Raw genomic sequence first — 19,739 nt, forward strand, 5'->3', positions numbered from 1 at the left:
TATAATTTAAGAGAATTCATGCCAAAACTTTGTAGGTTTTCTCCCACATTGTTGATCTGGTAAAGTGTTATTATTGTTGGATACTGTATTTATGCAACTCGTTTATATTCTGGCCTTTCATTTAGATGCCTGAGTAACATAGGGTTGAAATGAAAAAGGCAAGAAAAACTAACTGCAGTCAAGAAATATTAAATTAATATTCATATGTTGTGAACTATGATAACCATGCAAATAAATACCGGGGAAATGCATTTGGTTTTGTGCTCATGGAAAACAGTAAGTCTTTGCTACATCTGTATGAATACTTCAAATAGATATGTTACTGGTTATTTTGTTTTCAAAAATTGTGTTTGTTTTGCCCAAATTATTTTATTACAGGCAAAAAAGTTATATAAGAAAAAGTATTTTATAGGCGTAAACAATTATTATAGATAGTAGTTAGGTGAACTTAACAATTTTACAATGTCTTTATATACATTTCTCTCAGTCTCTTTCAATCCTAAAGAAAATGAAAAAAGGGCTACTTATTATACATTGCACATTATACATTGTGCTTTTACTTGAATAGTGCTGCTATTTTGCTTATCCACTCTCTGTACTTATTACTGGCCACAAAGATCTAAGGACAGTTGATTCTACTAAGTCCTATTGCGGACTGTTCCTGATATTGGCGTTTGACGTCATAGTCACGTGATCGGAGCTACGGATCACGGAACTGCATCGCGGGAACATCAAACCTGGCGGAATAACGGAAAATCACATTGTAGGAGTGATCGTGTCGAAGACGGAGGATTTCAATCAAAGAAGGAGCTGTTGATTTGCGTTACTGATTGTTTGTGTGGTGACATACATCCACACTGCCCGATTATATCGGCTACATTTAAGTAGTAATTTTGCTAACTGCATATAAAATTGCCTTTTAGTACTTCACTATTGTGCCCTTTTTTCATTTTCTTTAGGATCCAGAGAAGTCTTACTCAGAAACGCGTAGGGTGAGGGTCTCTAAGAAGAGCTCCCCAAATTTGTCTGCTATACGGACTTGTTTGAAGTGAAACTTCTTTAGTGGCACCTCATTCGTAATGGGAAAAAAATGCATTGTGGAGACAGAAAATGAAACGGATGTGACTAGATGAAGTAAGTGCTGGCAGTTGAGGCCGGGCTGTGTTCTGGCTCAGCCCGACCCCAACACTGATATGCTCCCACCCGCCCTGCTAACCTAAAAATCACATGCAGCGGCGATAGCCGCCGGCGCCGCTCCTATCGGCCGCCGCTCCCCCCACACGCCCACTGACACATGTGGCAGCGGCGATAGCCACCGGCACCGCTCCTAACGGCCGCTGCTCCCACCACACGCCCACTGACATGCGGCGGCGACGACGCGCTCCCCCCACACGCCCGCTGACATGTAAGCTGTGAAAATGTAATAAAATATTTGTCACATGCGGCGCCGCCGGCGCCGTTCCTAACAGCCATTTGAAGGCACAAGTGACGTCAGTGCTGGCAGATGAGGCCAACACTTACCTCCATGTCCACATTAATCCGTGGCCACATAACTGTCTGGCGCCAATCGCATATGCCACGCATGTGCAGTAGTGATGGCACCGCTGACGGACGCCACGCATGCGCAGAAGCAGCTGGCATTGCTCGCGCATATGCAGCAACGAACACCGCCTCAACTTCAACAAGCCACGCATGCGCAGAAGTAGCCATACTGTCTTGCGCCGTTCACATATGCCGCACATGCGCAGTTGTGATGGCACTGCTGACGGATGCCACGCATGCGCAGAACCGGCTAGCATTGCTCAAACAGAAGCAGAGTTCTACGGCGCGTATGTGCAGAGGCTTCTGGAGCTCGGCAGTGCCTCGCGCATGGGCAGCAGAAGAGAAAAGGACATGGAGCACAGACCACCCACCCACACCCCCTTTGTCACACACACTGTCACACACACTGTCACTCACAAACACACACACACACACACACACACACAGACATACACTGTCACACACACACAGACACACACACACAGACACACACATATACACACACACACACACACACAGTAAAACACACACTCACACGAGGAATTCACAGTTAGTGCAAATAGCTAATATAGAGGATATGTGTCGAGCACGCGTGTTGTAAGTCAAATTTATTTGCGTTTTGTCATTGAAATAGTTTTTTGATTTTTAATTAAAAACATCACCAACACAAATACAATATCTGTGACAAAAGTCAAAGAAGTTTCATTTAACATGCGCGCGCTCAGCAAACACAATTTTTACTACCTATCAGTTTGCTGCAAAGCCTTATTCAAGGCTATTGGGACTGTGTGCTACACCATACATCCATAAAAGCTGATGGATCCGATGGAGCCAATAGTGCTACAGGTAAACCCCGTTATAGCGCGGTCCTCGGGGTCCACCCCGAGACAACCGCGCTAGTAACGGGATCGTGCTAATTTTAAAAAAAATGGCCACCGCGCGCCTGATCGACCCTCCGGTCTGGTTGCTAGGGCCGCCTGGTTACCAGGGCTTGTGACAGGTAGGCCAGACCGACCTGTGACACACCCGCTATGCCACCTCCTCTTGGCCGGTGAGCGAGCTACTACTGCCCGGCTCCTCCCTCCTGGCCCTGCGGCTCCTTCCCAGATAAGATCCGCCTCCTGCCAGCAGTGACGTGTCCCTTACCTGGCGGCTTGTGTTGGGTAAGGAGAGGTGCAGTACCAGGGAAGAAAGATCTGGGCCTATGGTATGAGAGGATCCGGAGAGCTGAATGGGTAGCGAGGTCCCCTTTGCGTCTCTCACATGTTTCCCGACACCCCCCCTCCTCCCGACACCCTTCCTCCCGACACCCCCCCTCCTCCCGACACCCCCCCTCCTCCCGGCACCCCCCCTCCTCGTGACACCCCCCCTCCTCCGACACCACCCCTCCTCCCGACACCCCCCTCCTCCTGATGCCAGCTCCGCTCCGATCTCAGCAGCCGACACCAAAGGTAGGGAGGGGGAGTGGGAGGTGTGGTGTAGTGTGCTGTGAGAGTGTGTTGTGAGAGCTGTGTGCTGTGATAGTGTGCTGTGAGTGCTGTGTGGTGTGAGAGCTGAGTGCTGTGTGAGCAGTGTGCAGTGTAGAGTGTGTGCAGTGTGTGCAGTGTGTGCAGTGTGTGCAGTGTGTGCAGTGTAGAGTGTATGCAGTGAGTGCTGGGAGTGTGTGCAGTGTGTGCAGTGTGTGCAGTGTGTGCAGTGTGTCGGGGCAGTGTAGAGTGTGTGCAGTGTGTGCAGTGTAGAGTGTGTGCAGTGTGTGCAGTGTAGAGTGTGTGCAGTGTGTGCAGTGTGTGCAGTGTGTGCAGTGTAGAGTGTGTGCAGTGAGTGCTGGGAGTGTGTGCAGTGTGTGCAGTGTAGAGTGTGTGCAGTGTAGAGTGTGTGCAGTGAGTGCTGGGAGTGTGTGCAGTGTGTGCAGTGTGTGCTGGGAGTGTGTGCAGTGTGTGCAGTTTGTGCAGTGTAGAGTGTGTGCAGTGTGTGCAGTGTAGTGTGTGCAGTGAGTGCAGTGTAGAGTGTGTGCAGTGAGTGCTGGGAGTGTGTGCAGTGTAGAGTGTGTGCAGTGTGTGCAGTGTGTGCAGTGAGTGCTGGGAGTGTGTGCAGTGTGTGCAGTGTAGTGTGTGCAGTGTGTGCTGGGAGTGTGTGCAGTGTGTGCAGTGTGTGCAGTGTAGAGTGTGTGCAGTGTGTGCAGTGTAGTGTGTGCAGTGAGTGCAGTGTAGAGTGTGTGCAGTGAGTGCTGGGAGTGTGTGCAGTGTAGAGTGTGTGCAGTGAGTGCTGGGAGTGTGTGCAGTGTGTGCAGTGTAGTGTGTGCAGTGTGTGCAGTGTGTGCTGGGAGTGTGTGCAGTGTGTGTAGTGTGTGCAGTGTAGAGTGTGTGCAGTGTGTGCAGTGTAGTGTGTGCAGTGAGTGCAGTGTAGAGCGTGTGCAGTGAGTGCTGGGAGTGTGTGCAGTGTAGAGTGTGTGCAGTGTGTGCAGTGTGTGCAGTGTGTGCAGTGTGTGCAGTGTGTGCAGTGTAGAGTGTGTGCAGTTTGTGCAGTGTGTGCAGTGAGTGCTGGGAGTGTGTGCAGTGTGTGCAGTGTAGTGTGTGCAGTGTGTGCAGTGTGTGCTGGGAGTGTGTGCAGTGTGTGCAGTGTAGAGTGTGTGCAGTGTGTGCAGTGTAGTGTGTGCAGTGAGTGCAGTGTAGAGTGTGTGCAGTGAGTGCTGGGAGTGTGTGCAGTGTAGAGTGTGTGCAGTGTGTGCAGTGTGTGCAGTGTGTGCAGTGTAGAGTGTGTGCAGTGTGTGCAGTGTGTGCAGTGTGTGCTGGGAGTGTATGCAGTGTGTGCAGTGTGTGCAGTGTAGAGTGTGTGCAGTGTGTGCAGTGTAGTGTGTGCAGTGAGTGCAGTGTAGAGTGTGTGCAGTGAGTGCTGGGAGTGTGTGCAGTGTAGAGTGTGTGCAGTGTGTGCAGTGTGTGCAGTGTGTGCAGTGTGTGCAGTGAGTGCTGGGAGTGTGTGCAGTGTGTGCAGTGTAGTGTGTGCAGTGTGTGCAGTGTGTGCTGGGAGTGTGTGCAGTGTGTGCAGTGTGTGCAGTGTAGAGTGTGTGCAGTGTGTGCAGTGCAGTGTGTGCAGTGTGTGCAGTGTAGAGTGTGTGCAGTGAGTGCTGGGTGTGTGTGCAGTGTAGAGTGTGTGCAGTGTGTGCAGTGTGTGCAGTGTGTGCAGTGTGTGCAGTGTGTGCAGTGTAGAGGGTGTGCAGGTTGTGCAGTGTAGTGTGTGCAGTGAGTGCAGTGTAGAGTGTGTGCAGTGAGTGCTGGGAGTGTGTGCAGTGTAGAGTGTGTGCAGTGTGTGCAGTGTGTGCAGTGAGTGCTGGGAGTGTGTGCAGTGTGTGCAGTGTAGTGTGTGCAGTGTGTGCAGTGTGTGCTGGGAGTGTGTGCAGTGTGTGCAGTGTGTGCAGTGTAGAGTGTGTGCAGTGTGTGCAGTGTAGTGTGTGCAGTGAGTGCAGTGTAGAGTGTGTGCAGTGAGTGCTGGGAGTGTGTGCAGTGTAGAGTGTGTGCAGTGTGTGCAGTGTGTGCAGTGTGTGCAGTGTGTGCAGTGTGTGCAGTGTAGAGTGTGTGCAGTGTGTGCAGTGTGTGCAGTGAGTGCTGGGAGTGTGTGCAGTGTGTGCAGTGTAGTGTGTGCAGTGTGTGCAGTGTGTGCTGGGAGTGTGTGCAGTGTGTGCAGTGTAGAGTGTGTGCAGTGTGTGCAGTGTAGTGTGTGCAGTGAGTGCAGTGTAGAGTGTGTGCAGTGAGTGCTGGGAGTGTGTGCAGTGTAGAGTGTGTGCAGTGTGTGCAGTGTGTGCAGTGTGTGCAGTGTAGAGTGTGTGCAGTGTGTGCAGTGTGTGCAGTGTGTGCTGGGAGTGTGTGCAGTGTGTGCAGTGTGTGCAGTGTAGAGTGTGTGCAGTGTGTGCAGTGTAGTGTGTGCAGTGAGTGCAGTGTAGAGTGTGTGCAGTGAGTGCTGGGAGTGTGTGCAGTGTAGAGTGTGTGCAGTGTGTGCAGTGTGTGCAGTGTGTGCAGTGTGTGCAGTGTGTGCAGTGAGTGCTGGGAGTGTGTGCAGTGTGTGCTGTGTAGTGTGTGCAGTGTGTGCAGTGTGTGCTGGGAGTGTGTGCAGTGTGTGCAGTGTGTGCAGTGTAGAGTGTGTGCAGTGTGTGCAGTGTAGTGTGTGCAGTGAGTGCAGTGTAGAGTGTGTGCAGTGAGTGCTGGGAGTGTGTGCAGTGTAGAGTGTGTGCAGTGTGTGCAGTGTGTGCAGTGTGTGCAGTGTGTGCAGTGTGTGCAGTGTAGAGGGTGTGCAGTGTGTGCAGTGTGTGCAGTGAGTGCTGGGAGTGTGTGCAGTGTGTGCAGTTTGTGCAGTGTAGTGTGTGCAGTGTGTGCAGTGTGTGCAGTGTGTGCTGGGAGTGTGTGCAGTGTGTGCAGTGTGTGCAGTGTAGAGTGTGTGCAGTGTGTGCAGTGTAGTGTGTGCAGTGAGTGCAGTGTAGAGTGTGTGCAGTGAGTGCTGGGAGTGTGTGCAGTGTAGAGTGTGTGCAGTGTGTGCAGTGTGTGCAGTGTGTGCAGTGTGTGCAGTGTGTGCAGTGTGCAAAAAAAATTTTTTTTTTTTTAAACGGGAGCCACGTAAAAACTGCGTTACAACTGATTTCGCGGTATAACGGGACACGCTATAACAGGGTTTACCTGTATTTCCACGTTGTGATGTCACGGACCAACGATCGCGAGATCTGGATGGTGAGGTTGGATGGGTCATCGACAGAGTTCCAACCACGGTGTGTGCATCATGAGAGAAGCTCCACGGACCACCAACCCCTTTGTTGCAGCTAAAAGATAGGATTTTATCCTGACATGTCTGATTATTTCTGCAACACTGTAAGTAGCCATTTTTCTTGCACCTTTCTTGATACATAAAAACGTACTTCACTATACTGTATTGGCATCTTTCTCATTTATAGGTCTTACCTCGTCCAGGGATCCTTTTAAGGACATATAATGTCTCTTTATCCCACAGGTATTTTCTGTCACTCTGTCCAGTCACTGATTTGCGCCTTTTGTAGCCTGCTTTATATATATATATATATATATATATATATATATATATATATATATATATATATATATAGGTAACAGAGCAGATGGCACACAAATACAGATGAAGACAGGTGCTTAGTCCCATATGAATGAATATAATCAAAGGCTCCTTACCAGGCAGACCAGAGAATCCAGGGAATCCAAAGCAGGCACAGCAAGGAAGAGACAGCACACTTGTTAGCAAAAAGAATTGTATTAGTGAAGCAGGCACAAAACATATATATATATAAGACACACAGATGAAAAGAACATAGACAATCCCCTTAGTAGCACTCTAAATTACACCTAAACTAATCTATAAGATAAAGATGGTTAAAAAGAAACAGATGCTCCGCCAATTCAGAAAAAATGAACAAGATTTTATTAATTAAACAACAAGACACACTAACTTAAAAACATAAAAATACTAAAGACAGCCTATGAAAATATATATGTATCAAAAATATAAAGAGAGAACTACTAATCAAACACTTTCAGTATTACAAAGAGAAAAAAGAAAAACTAAAATGTGTCTAAATAAAGTTTAAATAATGACAACAAAGTAGTTTAGTCTAACATAATAGGCAATACAAAATATATTCCCACTGACATATGCATGAAAGAATAATAAATCATTGCGTTGGAAAAAGTATATAGTCAATGACCCAGTATATAGCCAGGAAAAATTAGTATGTATAGCAAAAACAGAGGGGGGAAAAAGAAATAAAGCAACCAGGGAAAAATAATATAACAATAATAATAGTTATACCCTGAACAGCATTTGAAAAGATATGCGGTAACACCTGATCACTCTACAGGGGATTGAAAACGGGAGTTGCCCGATGTAAAAGTCTTAGTCCTGTAGGTAGTGCACTGCCCGGGCAGGTATTAGTGAAGAGGGGTACTCTTTTCAATCAGCACTACATATATTTTGTTTTAATTACCATTCATGCATTGATAATATTGTTGTCCCAGAGGATGTTTTCTTGGGACAAGTTCATTCATTAAAGTATATTAGTTTAATCACAACCCCCACTGTCTGCGCTTCTTACTTTTTTCTTTTTGTTATATAAATAAATACAATGAAAAAACCTGAAAAGAGATATTTACAAACATTCAATATTTTACTTACCTTTAGAAGTCTTCACCCTCCGAATCCCGTTGTATCTGCAATTTCTCGAACCGCGACGTCATCACCCGCAATCAAACGCGATCCACCTTGAAGACCATCATCAGGTAAAAAATCTTCTTTCTTTTATCATCTATCACCGTCTTCTTTCTTCATCTGTCATTATTTTCTTCTTTTCTTTAATCTTCTTTCTTCATCTGTCAATCCAAAACCCAATGGTAAATCCAGAACTTGATGTTCTCTTGTCGGCTTCTAGAGGTAAAATGAGACGTACAGGCCTTATATAGGGCCTGTGACTTTTATTTATTTATTTATAAAATATTTTACAAGGAAGTAATACATTGAGAGTTACCTCTCATTTTCAAGTATGTCCTGGGCATAGTTAATATGACAAATAATACATGGTTACAAATACAGTTACATAAATTAACAGGGTATACATTATATACAATACATTGCATGCACAGTTAGAGAAGATGTATATTATAGGCTTATGTAACAGTTACAGACCAGATTAAAATGTGAGACAGCCTTAGTTTTGAAAGAACTTAAACTGGTGGTGGATGTGAGAGTCTCCGGTAGGTTGTTCCAGTTTTGGGGTGCACGGTAAGAGAAGGAGGAGCGGCCGGATACTTTGTTGAGCCTTGGGACCATGAACAGTCTTTTGGAGTCAGATCTCAGGTGATGAGTGCTGCATGTGGTAGGTGTGAGGAGCTTGTTCAGATAGGTGGGTAGCTTGCCCAGTATTTGAAGGCAAGACAGGAAAGGTGAACTTCGCGCCTGGACTCGAGTGTTGACCAATCTAGTTCTTTGAGCATTTCGCAGTGATGTGTATTGTAGTTGCATTGGAGAACGAAATGACACATTGAATTGTAGAGGGTGTCAAGTTTGCCAAGATGGGTTTGGGGTGCCGAGCCATATACTATGTCTCCATAGTTGATAATTGGCATTAGCATCTGCTGTGCTTTCTGACCAGCAGACTTAGGGAGGATTTTTTCCTGTAAAGTACACCTAGTTTGGCATAGGTTTTGGATGTCAGGTATCAATGTGCATCCCGAATGTTAAGTGGGAGTCAAACCATATGCCCAGGTATTTAAAACTAGTAACAGGAGTTAGGGTTGTGTTAGCATTTGTTCTGATCTGGAGCTCAGTCACTGGAAGCTTTAAAAATGTAGTCTTGGTCCCAAATACCATTGTTACAGTCTTGTCAGTGTTTAAAAACAGTTTGATTTGGGAAATCCAGTTTTTGAGTTTCAAAAAGTCAGACTGAAGTATGTGTTCAAGGTCAGAGAGGCTATGGCAGTGTGCATATAGGATTGTGTCATCTGCATACATGTATTGAGGCTTCCTTACAAGCTGTGGGAAGATCATTGATGAACACTGATAAGAGTAGGGGCCCCAGAACAGAGCCTTGCGGGACACCACAGGTGATATCCAGGGGGTTGGATTTAGAGCCTGATATGGACACATGTTGGGATCTACCTGATAGGTAGGACTGAAACCAGCTTAAAGCATGCTTCCCTATTCCAGGGCTCTGGAGTTTGTTAAGCAGGATAGCATGATCAACAGTATCAAAAGCCTTTGCAAAATCTAGGAATATTGCACCAGTGAGTTGACCCTGTTCCATTCCACACTGGATTTCATTGCAAACTTTATGGTCAGATGGTATAGCTCCAATCCGATTGGTTGCTGTTTGATGTTCCTGCCTCTTTTTTTTTTAAAGATATGATGTCATCTCCAAGGGAAGTACGTCACATTCTTAAAACCCCATGGCTATATCACATGGTATTATAGCCAATGGGATTGAAGACAATCCCATTGGTTGCTGTACCATGTGATTGGTTACATTAGTTCAAAAGGATGTGACATCACTTTAAGGGTGAAAAAAGCACTTAAGTCCTGTCTTGCCATGTCTCAGTAGCTTATCACCAGCCTCACTCCAACTTTTTTTGGCATGAGGATTTTAGGAGAAACTCGCCATTCTAGAGCTACGATTAGCCTCGATAGGTCTCGATAACCTAATCATGGCTACCAGAATTGCAAGAGTTTCAGAACCTGCCGATAACTCCCACCACCATGCTTGACAGTTGGGATGAGGTGGCTCTGTTTGAACGCAATTTTGGTTTCCACCAAACATAACGTTTCTCATTGAGGCCAAAAAGTTCTACGTTTGACTTTTCTGTCCAGAGAACATTGTTAGAGAAGTCTTGTGGAGACTCTATGTTCTCTTTGGCGAACTTCAGACAGGCAGCAAAGCTCTTTTTAAAGAGCAGTGGTTTCCCCCTGGCTATCCTCCCATGAACACCATTCTTGTTCAGTCTTTGTCTGATAGTTGAGTCATGATCACATAAGCCAAGGTGAGAGTGGCCTGCAGCTTCTTCAAGGTTCCTCTGGGGTTCTTTGTGACTTCCTGGATGATTTTCCGGTTATTCTTGGATAGATTTTGGTAGGACGATCGCTCCTGGGTAAAGTGACTGTGATTTTGAACTTTCGTCATTTGTCTGACAGGGGATTGGAGGAGCACTAAATCCTTAGAAATTGTTTTGTAACCATTTCCATACTAACTAACAACAATAACTGCCTTTTTGAGGTACTCAGAGATTTATTTTGAACATGATATGAAGTGTTTCCACACACCTGTATGGTGATGACAAAGCTCACAATGTTTCTGATATTTACATAGGGTGGGGCCTCCGAAACTCATATCTGAAGATCAGCCTAATTATTTAAACACCTGATTCAAATTATCCCCTTAATTTAGTTAATAAAATGAAGGTTTCAACTTACTTTTCACAGACCCTAACTCTTAATTACTTAATTATTTTTTGTCAAATAAAACATCACTTTGTTTCAAAAGATATAGAATTGGTTAATATAAACCCTATTGGATATTTAGAAAAGATTGGTTTTTATTCAATTGTAACGTAGTTTCCTCCACCCAATCGCAGATAGGGGCCATTACAGGGTGTGTGGTGCATATACCTGCTGGCCACAGGAGGGCTGAATCTTCCGCCGATGGTAGTGGGGACACAGGGCCAGGCTTCTTGGGTTCATACCCCACATTTTTCCTTAGCAGTGCAGCGCCACCATCTCCCGTGGACTCCGGGAACTGAAGGTGATCTTCCACGATAGAACTTATTACCTCTCCCCCCAGTAAGGTCATGCACCAGGCAGGAGGCATAGTGCAAACAGGAATGGGTTTATTACTATACTCTGTAGTAACAGGAACAAGGCAGGATCTGCATAATACAGTCTCTCAGGATTCACTGTAGGATGGTCCCTGGACCGCCACTACATGCTAAGGGCACCCACAGCCATCCTAGCTCTTCCCCACCTCCCTGGCAGAGGTATTGTCCACACTCTCTCTCGGAATGAAGGTAGTGCATGCACTCAAACAAAAAGGGTGAAAGTGGGGTACTTAACCACCGGTGCGCTGGTTCTGGGGAGCTCCTGATGTCCCAAATAGATCCAGTGAAGAAGAAAAATCAGGCACACGGTCTTAATCATCAAATGAAAAGGGGTTTAATGTGCCAAGGAATCCAACGTTTCGGCAGTAATACAGCCTTTCTCCAGGTGTAGGCTCACCTGCAGCCTACTGTACATCTTGAGAAAGGCTGTATTACTGCCGAAACGTTGGATTCCTTGGCACCTTAGACACTGCTCCCTGAGGTCGGCCGAACATATGAAGGTGAGGGGGTTAAGTAATGAAGACTACCCCATCAATGGGATTGTAAGGGTGCAACTGGAAATACTCCAACTGAACACCGGCAAGAAACACCCTATGCATGTAGCGGCGATGGTATGCCCGGAGCCCCAAGACCAATGCAAGTATCCAATCATCCTGGGAACAAATACTGATATAGTACAAGCTGTAATCAGAGCATACCTGAAGGAGACCAACGAGTTACCGCTGGCCCATTCGCTCCTATATCCCGTGCTATGAGAGGAGTGCAACCGGGTATATGTCCTAGAGCGTCACGGGGATCTCTACAATCGTCAATGCGGACTGACGACCATTTTACCAGGGGGAGTGCAACGAATGGACGTCTGGTGCAGTTACCCCGAGCGAGATGAGAACGATCAGCTCTTCTCTCTGGAGAGTACCCCTGAGTAAGAAGCTCAGAGAGGGTATAGGGTCCTACCCAAAGTGAGGGAGTGGGCGACAAAAATCCCTCTACGAACTTACGTATATGTGCAGAATCTCTCTCCATTCCCTATGGAACTTGATGCCGGACAGAGTCTGGGTTGCATATATCCGGTTAGCCCTGTGGAACCAATGCCCAAGTGAATGCGGCAGCTGCAAGTGAGCCGTTAGTTGACCTAGACTTCAACTTCGGCGAGTCGACGTTGCCAACTGAGTGGAAGGAGTGGCTGACAACCCAGTTGAATAAACAACGGACGGTGTTCTCCACGAGTGAGATGGATGTGGGGTGCAGTGGGAGCGCTCAACATGCCATTAGACTGAGTGACGCCACTCCGTTCCGCGAACGCTCTCGTCGCATCGCCCCTAGGGATGTGGACGATGTGAGGAACGTCTTGCAAGAAATGGAGACCGCTGGGATTTTGACGGAGTCTCAAAGCCCTTTCGCCTCTCCCATAGTAGTGGTAAGGAATTAGAACGGATCCGTACGACTGTGTGTCGACTATAGAACCCTGAACAATCGTACGATACCGGACCAGTACAATCTTCCTCGCATTGAAGAGAAACACAGGGGAGGGTTAAGAGTAACCCAAAAGAAATCCTATTTCCACTGCCTTCTACTAATAAATGGTTGGGAAAGATTCAATCCCTGGGTGAGAACCCCATACACCATTTAATAAAATATAAAAACACTTTTATTTAACATATATGCAAAGACGTCTACAAATATTAAAAGAAACAGGGAGTGGGTGCAGGGAGTGAGATAAGCAGTATTAATCTGTATAGTACACTGTATGTACTCAGTGAACAGCTGTAATTACTGTTTGTTAATCCTGTCAGTCCTATACATGAATACTAGCAGCATGTACTCAATCAAGCACGCTATATAAAGTGTGTGTAACACAGAAACACAAGCACAGACAGGACTTGTAGCACGTCCACCTTCAATATTATACAAGGGGCTTAACGCGTAATGTCCCTTCCTGAGAGAGTATGTGTTGCACAAATGATTAGCTAAAATGTGCATCTGACAGGATATACAAGTGTACAGAGGCACATCATTACTGCTTAGCAAAAGTGGGGGATGTATAAAGTCTCTTGACTTTGATGCCAGCTGGCGTCTCCCCCGGCATGAGATCATACAGTCCCGACGCACACACCTCTGAATAAGTATACAATGTATCGTAGATGCACCTATTAGGATGTCAGCAGGACAATTTTGCAACGTGATCGCGCAAACACAGTTGCAGATTAGGCTCAGCAGTAGCTCAGCAGTATACGACCTGATATTCATGGACTCTGTTGCTCAAACACTCCTCCCTGCTCCGCGCTCACTGCTGACGTCACGAGAGTCGATCTCGTCATGAGTCCTGACGTGATCTCGTCATTGAGTCCTTTTCGGAAAAGCGTCTGAAGTGTGAATATCCATCTGCACTCAGAACACCTTGGATCCATTAGGAACACCGCAGACACCCCAGTCGCACGCCACATCCACACTGAACACAATGGTGATCCCCAGTACCTTTCATTCTGTGGTATAGAACATCTACCATGGGGGCCACGAAAGGGAGACTGGGATAAGCGTCTGATGCAACGTGAGTGCAGATGGATATTCACACTTCAGACGCTTTTCCCAAAAGGACTCAATGAGGGGTATATATACGCCCCCTTTCTCTGACATCCCCACCCTAATAACCATGGGTCATTCTCTTGTGGTCCACCCAGTTAGATGAGTAGGAGCATTTTGATCCATTATGTTGCTTTGGGATCCGTGTATACAGTGGGGGTCTTATACTCCCCCCGACCGTTTTGACTTCTAGAGGCGGTCATTTAAGGTCCACACAGTTCTACATGTTTACATATTTAAGAGCTATGAGTATATCCACCTTACTAGTATTCAATAGGACAGCTAGGGGCATTCTTACACTTATACTACACACAATTAGCAGTAGGGGATGATCCCCACCTATGCCCCGTGTTACTGGACCAATGTCCATGGCAGTCTGCCTTCGTTAACTTTATTGAGATCAACATGATACTCATTATCACCCCTCGCAACACTAACAAGAGGGGTGTCTGTGAAACACTTACTGCTTATACAGATTTACTTGGCACCTAAAGGGTTAACTCTGGCCCATACTGTAGCTAGGTTCCATCTGAAAGATTCCCCTCCTAATGGTGATGATTGGCCTGCTGCGAAGCAACTCCCCCAGGCCGATCTACATAAGACATCAGGGAAGGGGCTGTTTCCTTACCTTTTCCCACCTTGACAAAGCGCAGGTGCGCGAAACGATCGTCGGTGTTTGATGACATCACTCTCGTGACGTCAGCAGTGAGCGTGGAACAGGGAGGAGTGTCTAAGCAACAGAGGCCACGAATATCAGGTCGTATACTGCTGAGCTACTGCTGAGCCTAAGCTGCAACTGTGTTTGCGCGATCACGTTGCAAAATTGTCCTGCTGACATCCTAATAGGTGCATCTATGATACATTGTATCCTTATTCAGAGGTGTGTGCGTCGGGACTGTATGATCTCATGCAGGGGGAGCCTGCCAGCTGGCATCAAAGTCAAGAGACATTATACATCCCCCACTTTTGCTAAGCAGTAATGATGTGCCTCTGTACACTGTATATCCTGTCAGGTACACATTTTAGCTAATCATTTGTGCAACACATACTCTCTCAGGAAGGGACATTACACGTTAAGCCCCTTGTATAATATTGAAGGTGGACGTGCTACAAGTCCTGTCTGTGCTTGTTTTTCTGTGTTACACACACTTTATATAGCGTGCTTGATTGAGTACATGCTGCTAGTATTCATATATAGGACTGACAGGATAAACAAACAGTAATTACAGCTGTTCACTGAGTACATACAGTGTACTATACAGATTAATACTGCTCATCCCACTCCCTGCACCCACTCCCTCTTTCTTTTAATATTTGTAGAAGTCTTTGCATATATGTTAAATAAAAGTGTTTTTATATTTTATTAAATGGTGTATGGGGTTCTCACCCAGGGATTGAATCTTTCCCAACCATTTATTAGTAGAAGGGAGTGCAAATAGGATTTCTTTTGGGTTACTCTTAACCCTCCCCTGTGTTTACCTATGTACCTATCTCCCGTATGCACCCATGTCTATACGTATATGTATTCTGTACATTTTGGCGAGCGACAATACCCCTTATTTCAGAACTCGCATTGAAGAGATCCTGAATGCTATGAACGGAAGCCAATGGTTCAGCGTGCTCGATCTACGATCTGGGTTCTATCAGGAACCTATGAATGCAGAGGATCAGGAGAAAACAGCCTTCGTCTGTCCCCTGGGGTTCTACCAATTTACCCGTATGCCCCAAGGTATATGTGGGCCCCCTGCTACCTTCCAAAGGCTGATGGAGAAGACTATCGGGGACATGAACCCTCGGGAGTGTCTCGTATATCTGGACGACATCATTGTCTGCGGAAGGACGCTGGAAGAGCACGAGGAGAGGCTGCTTAAAGTGATAGATCGTCTTGGGAAAGAAGGATTGAAGTTGTCCCTCGACAAGTGTCGCTTCTGCCACACCTCAGTGACTTACGTGGGACACATCGTGTCAGCTCAAGGAATCGCCACCGACCCAGCCAAAGTAGAAGCGGTCGTGAACTGGCCTCGTCCCATGAATGTCACGGAGCTGCGATCCTTCCTGGGGTTCTGCGGGTATTACCGTTGCTTCGTTGAAGGGTACTCTAGTCGAGCAAAACCCCTGAACAATCTGTTGAAGATATACCCCGAAGATACAGGAAGGAAGGCCACGTCGGCCCGTCAACCGTTTGGCGATAAATGGACGCCTGAGTGTGAACGGGCCTTCCTGAAGTTGAAGAAAAGTCTGACCGAAGCGCCGTTGCTGGTGTATGCTGATCCAGAACAACCATACGTTATGCATGTGGACGCCAGTCTAAATGGCTTGGGCGCCGTCTTGCACCAGAAGCACCCCGAGGGCCTTCGACCAGTGGCATACATCAGCCGCAGTTTGACACCCAGTGAACAGAAATACCCTGTTCACAAGTTGGAACTCCGGGCCTTCAAATGGGCCATCACGGAAAAACTCCACGACTACCTGTACGGTGTTACGTTTGAGGTAAGAACGGACAACAATCCCCTCACGTACGTCAATACCTCGGCCAAATTGGATGTAGCAGGGCACCGATGGCTGGCAGCCCTAAACAATTACCGATTCTCCCTAAAGTATAAGCCGGGACCTTTGAATGTAGGGGCTGACGCCCTGTCCAGACGACCAGGGTTGAGTGCCACTCCAGATGATGAGGAATGGGAGGAACTCCCGGGACCAGGGGTGCGCGCCATGTGTAGCACTGCAGCCATCATCAACGACCAAGTGGCCTTCTCTGAATTACGGGTTGCCGATTCCTTGGGATGCCAGTCGCAGGCCATCCCTGCAGCCTACTGCGATCCGAAAGGAATGCACATAACTCATGACAAAGTACTACGGTGGAAAGATCTAGTAGACTATCAAATACAGGACCCTGTAGTTAGTATTATTAGGCAAGCCGTGGAAAAAAGGAACCCAGCTCTCTTGAAGCATGCTCCCAAAGACTTGGTTGCTTCGCTCATGTGGGAAGCAGACAAATTTGAAATAGACAACTGCTTACTCTATCGGGTGATGCCATACCGCAATCACCTGATAGACGACAACTAGTCCTCCCTAAGAACTTGCAATACATGGTGTTGAAGTCCCTACATGATGAGCATGGACATCTCGGTGTAGAGAAGACCTTTGGGTTGGTCAGAGACCGCTTTTTCTGGCCCAAGATGCGACAGGCCGTAGAACAACACTGTCGCCATTGTACTCGGTGTATCCAACGCAAGACCCTACCTACTAGAGCAGCGCCTATGGGCCATCTGAAAAGTTCTGGCCCCATGGACCTTGTGTGTATGGACTTTCTGTGCATTGAGCCTGATAGCCGAGGAATATGCAACGTGCTGGTCATCACGGATCATTAAACCCGGTATGCCCAGGCCTTCCCCACTAAAGACCAGAAAGCTATCACAGTGGCGAAGATATTATGGGAGAAGTACTTCGTTCACTACGGTATCCCAAACCGCCTCCATTCAGACCAAGATCGGGATTTTGAGAGCACTCTGATCCGAGAATTGCTCAAAATGCTGAACATTGCTAAATCACGAACAACCCCGTATCATCCAATTTAATCGAACCCTACTGGACATGCTCGGGACTCTACAGGGTGCTCAGAAGACTGAATGGAGTCGACATGTAGAGGCCTTGGTTCATGCGTACAACTGTACCCGACACAAGTCACCTGGATTCTCTCTCTACTTCCTCATGTTTGGGCGAGAGGCGAGACTGCCAGTGGATGTACGTCTAAGAGTCTCGACGGATGGGATACATAATGCTACCCATTTCAAATACGTGCAAAGACTTAAAGACAGCTTTCAGCGGGCTTATCAACAGGCTGAGAAGTCTACAGCTAAGCTGAATGCTGACAATAAGAGACGATACGATCATAAGGTCAAATATCGGGAGCTTCGTCCTGGAGACACTGTGTTGCTTCAGAATCTGGGAATCCCCGGAAAACACAAATTGGCTGATCGATGGAGAGACTGTGTCTATGAAATAGAAGCTCAGATGCCTGGCCTCTCGGTCTATCGCATCAAAGACACTGAAGGCCGGGTAAAGGTATGGCACCGTAACCATATTCTCCCCATTCCACAAGTGGGAGATGAGGAAGAGGAAAAACTGGCCACACCGCTCAATGGTGAGTCCGACTTAGCAGAGATGGGTCAAGAGACTGTAAATAATGAAACCCACTCTGAAACTCCTGAAGACCCTATGGAAGGACCCTCTCAAAGGGACTATTCCGCAGAAGGGGCATCTCCCGGAGGAGCTATGGGTAAAGGGCCCCGTAGGCCAACGCCTACTAAGGTGGCACCAACAGGCCAGCCTTTGGATCCACAGAGCCCATGCTTTGTGCCAAACAGAGACTGTTCAGAGACAATTCTCCCCTCAAGGGAAGAGGCTGAGCCTCAGGATTGTGTTTATTACTCCCTCGAGGGAGTTGCAGAAGAACAGCTTCGACGGAGCCAAAGTGTCAGGTACCCTCCAAATCGGGTAACCTATGATCAAATTGGGGCACCCCATTATGAGGCTCAGCAGTGGTCTCGGAGCAGAATCCAATCTGTGATTGTGATGCTCACAGAATTGTGTAAAATCGTTTAAAGTTGATGCAATGTGCTAAGTTATATTCGTTAAGATGCATTTTTATTATATAACGTTTTTTTATAGTAATAAGTTGTGTTCCAAGCGGTGACGTTGGAGATTTTACCAGGGGGAGGATGTAGCCATGTCACCACTCATTGCTCTGCGACCCCCATTACCTCCGTGGCCGGGATCGTTGGTGGGTGCTGCCGGAGCCAAGCGGCAGACCCGACGTCCAATCTGGAGGGTGGGGGCTGAGCAGGGAGCGCTCCGGCGCTCCAGAGGTCCCCGGCGGCCCTTAATAGTGGCGCATGTGCAGTTGCAGTACGCAAACACTAGCCTACCAGGGAAGGCTCTTGGAAGGGACTACAAGTCCCATGAGCCTCAGCAGCGCACCATGTGACGCCAGGGAGCCAATAGGGCTTAGGATTGCCCTGCAGCAGGGATTTTGATACATTTCGCTTGCTGAGCCCACATTAGTGAGCCAAAACTGGGAAGAGCTAGGGGAAGGAGGTGAGTGCAGGGGTCAGTGACCCACTGCATTAGGCCAGTAACCCCCTAGGCCCCAGATAGGTCCTGAACTCCCCAGCTTGTGGTGCTACAGGGACAGGCCCTAGGTTAGGGACCCTGTCACCTTAGTACTAGTGTTAGTTAGGGACACAGTGGACGCTGTGCTCCCCGAGAAGAGACTTGGGTTCAAGTCTGTGTTAAAGAGACATAGACTATTTCCAGGGTGGGATCGACCCTGGCGGACCCCGTGAGAGGAAACACCGGATCAGACGGGATCACCAAGCGGCAGATCCTTTTTGAAGTTGCTTGCAGGCCCGAGTGCAGGAGCGCTCGGCAGGTACCCCCATAAGTGCACCAACGTATACCATACTCATTATAATTACACATAGTGGCAGCGCTGACCACGGGACAAAGGGGTTAAGCTGTGGACACGGTGTGGGGATACACGGTGGTGGGTAGAGGTACTCCTAGTGGAGTGAGAGACACTTGGGACTGAGTTACATGATGGAGTTACCCCCTAGGGGGAGTGTTAGTAGTGTATGTTATTAAGTGTGTTATTGCCTGCATATATATACTGGTTATATACATTCCTGTGTATGTGCTTACTGTATATGTGGGTCCTGTGTAGGGACCCCTTCTACATCCCTAGAACCCTACACAGGTGGAGGCGCTGAAACCGAGTACGTTCCAGAGGATTCACCCCAGGCTCTCACTGGTGGAGGCTCAGACCTCCTGTGAGCCTGACAGGTGTACTGCAATACACCTGGTAACACATAGGTTTCCACCCACACACACGTATCTGTGATTGGGATAGAGGGAATACCCATTACATATATATAAAAAAAGAAAATAAATAGTGCCACTTGGGAACTGGTGTGTGTAAATGTGTGTAATAATATGTGTAATAATGAATAATTATAATAAAGTGAAAATTGGTAGTTCTAGAGGTTATGCCCTACCCTGTGCAATATGGAATATTTCTATTAGTGTAGTGCACAATGGCTAAATAAACAAATCAAAAAGGATATACACTCTAAAAATACATTTAAAAAAAGAGTGTAAATGCATATAATGATTTTCAAATTGGAAAAACATTTGCAAAGGTCCAACCCTTAGATGAGTCCTGATGAGTTCAACAGAACAGATATAAAGAGC

Source organism: Ascaphus truei, chromosome 1 (genome assembly GCF_040206685.1).
Source record: "Ascaphus truei isolate aAscTru1 chromosome 1, aAscTru1.hap1, whole genome shotgun sequence".
Lineage (NCBI taxonomy): Eukaryota > Metazoa > Chordata > Amphibia > Anura > Ascaphidae > Ascaphus > Ascaphus truei.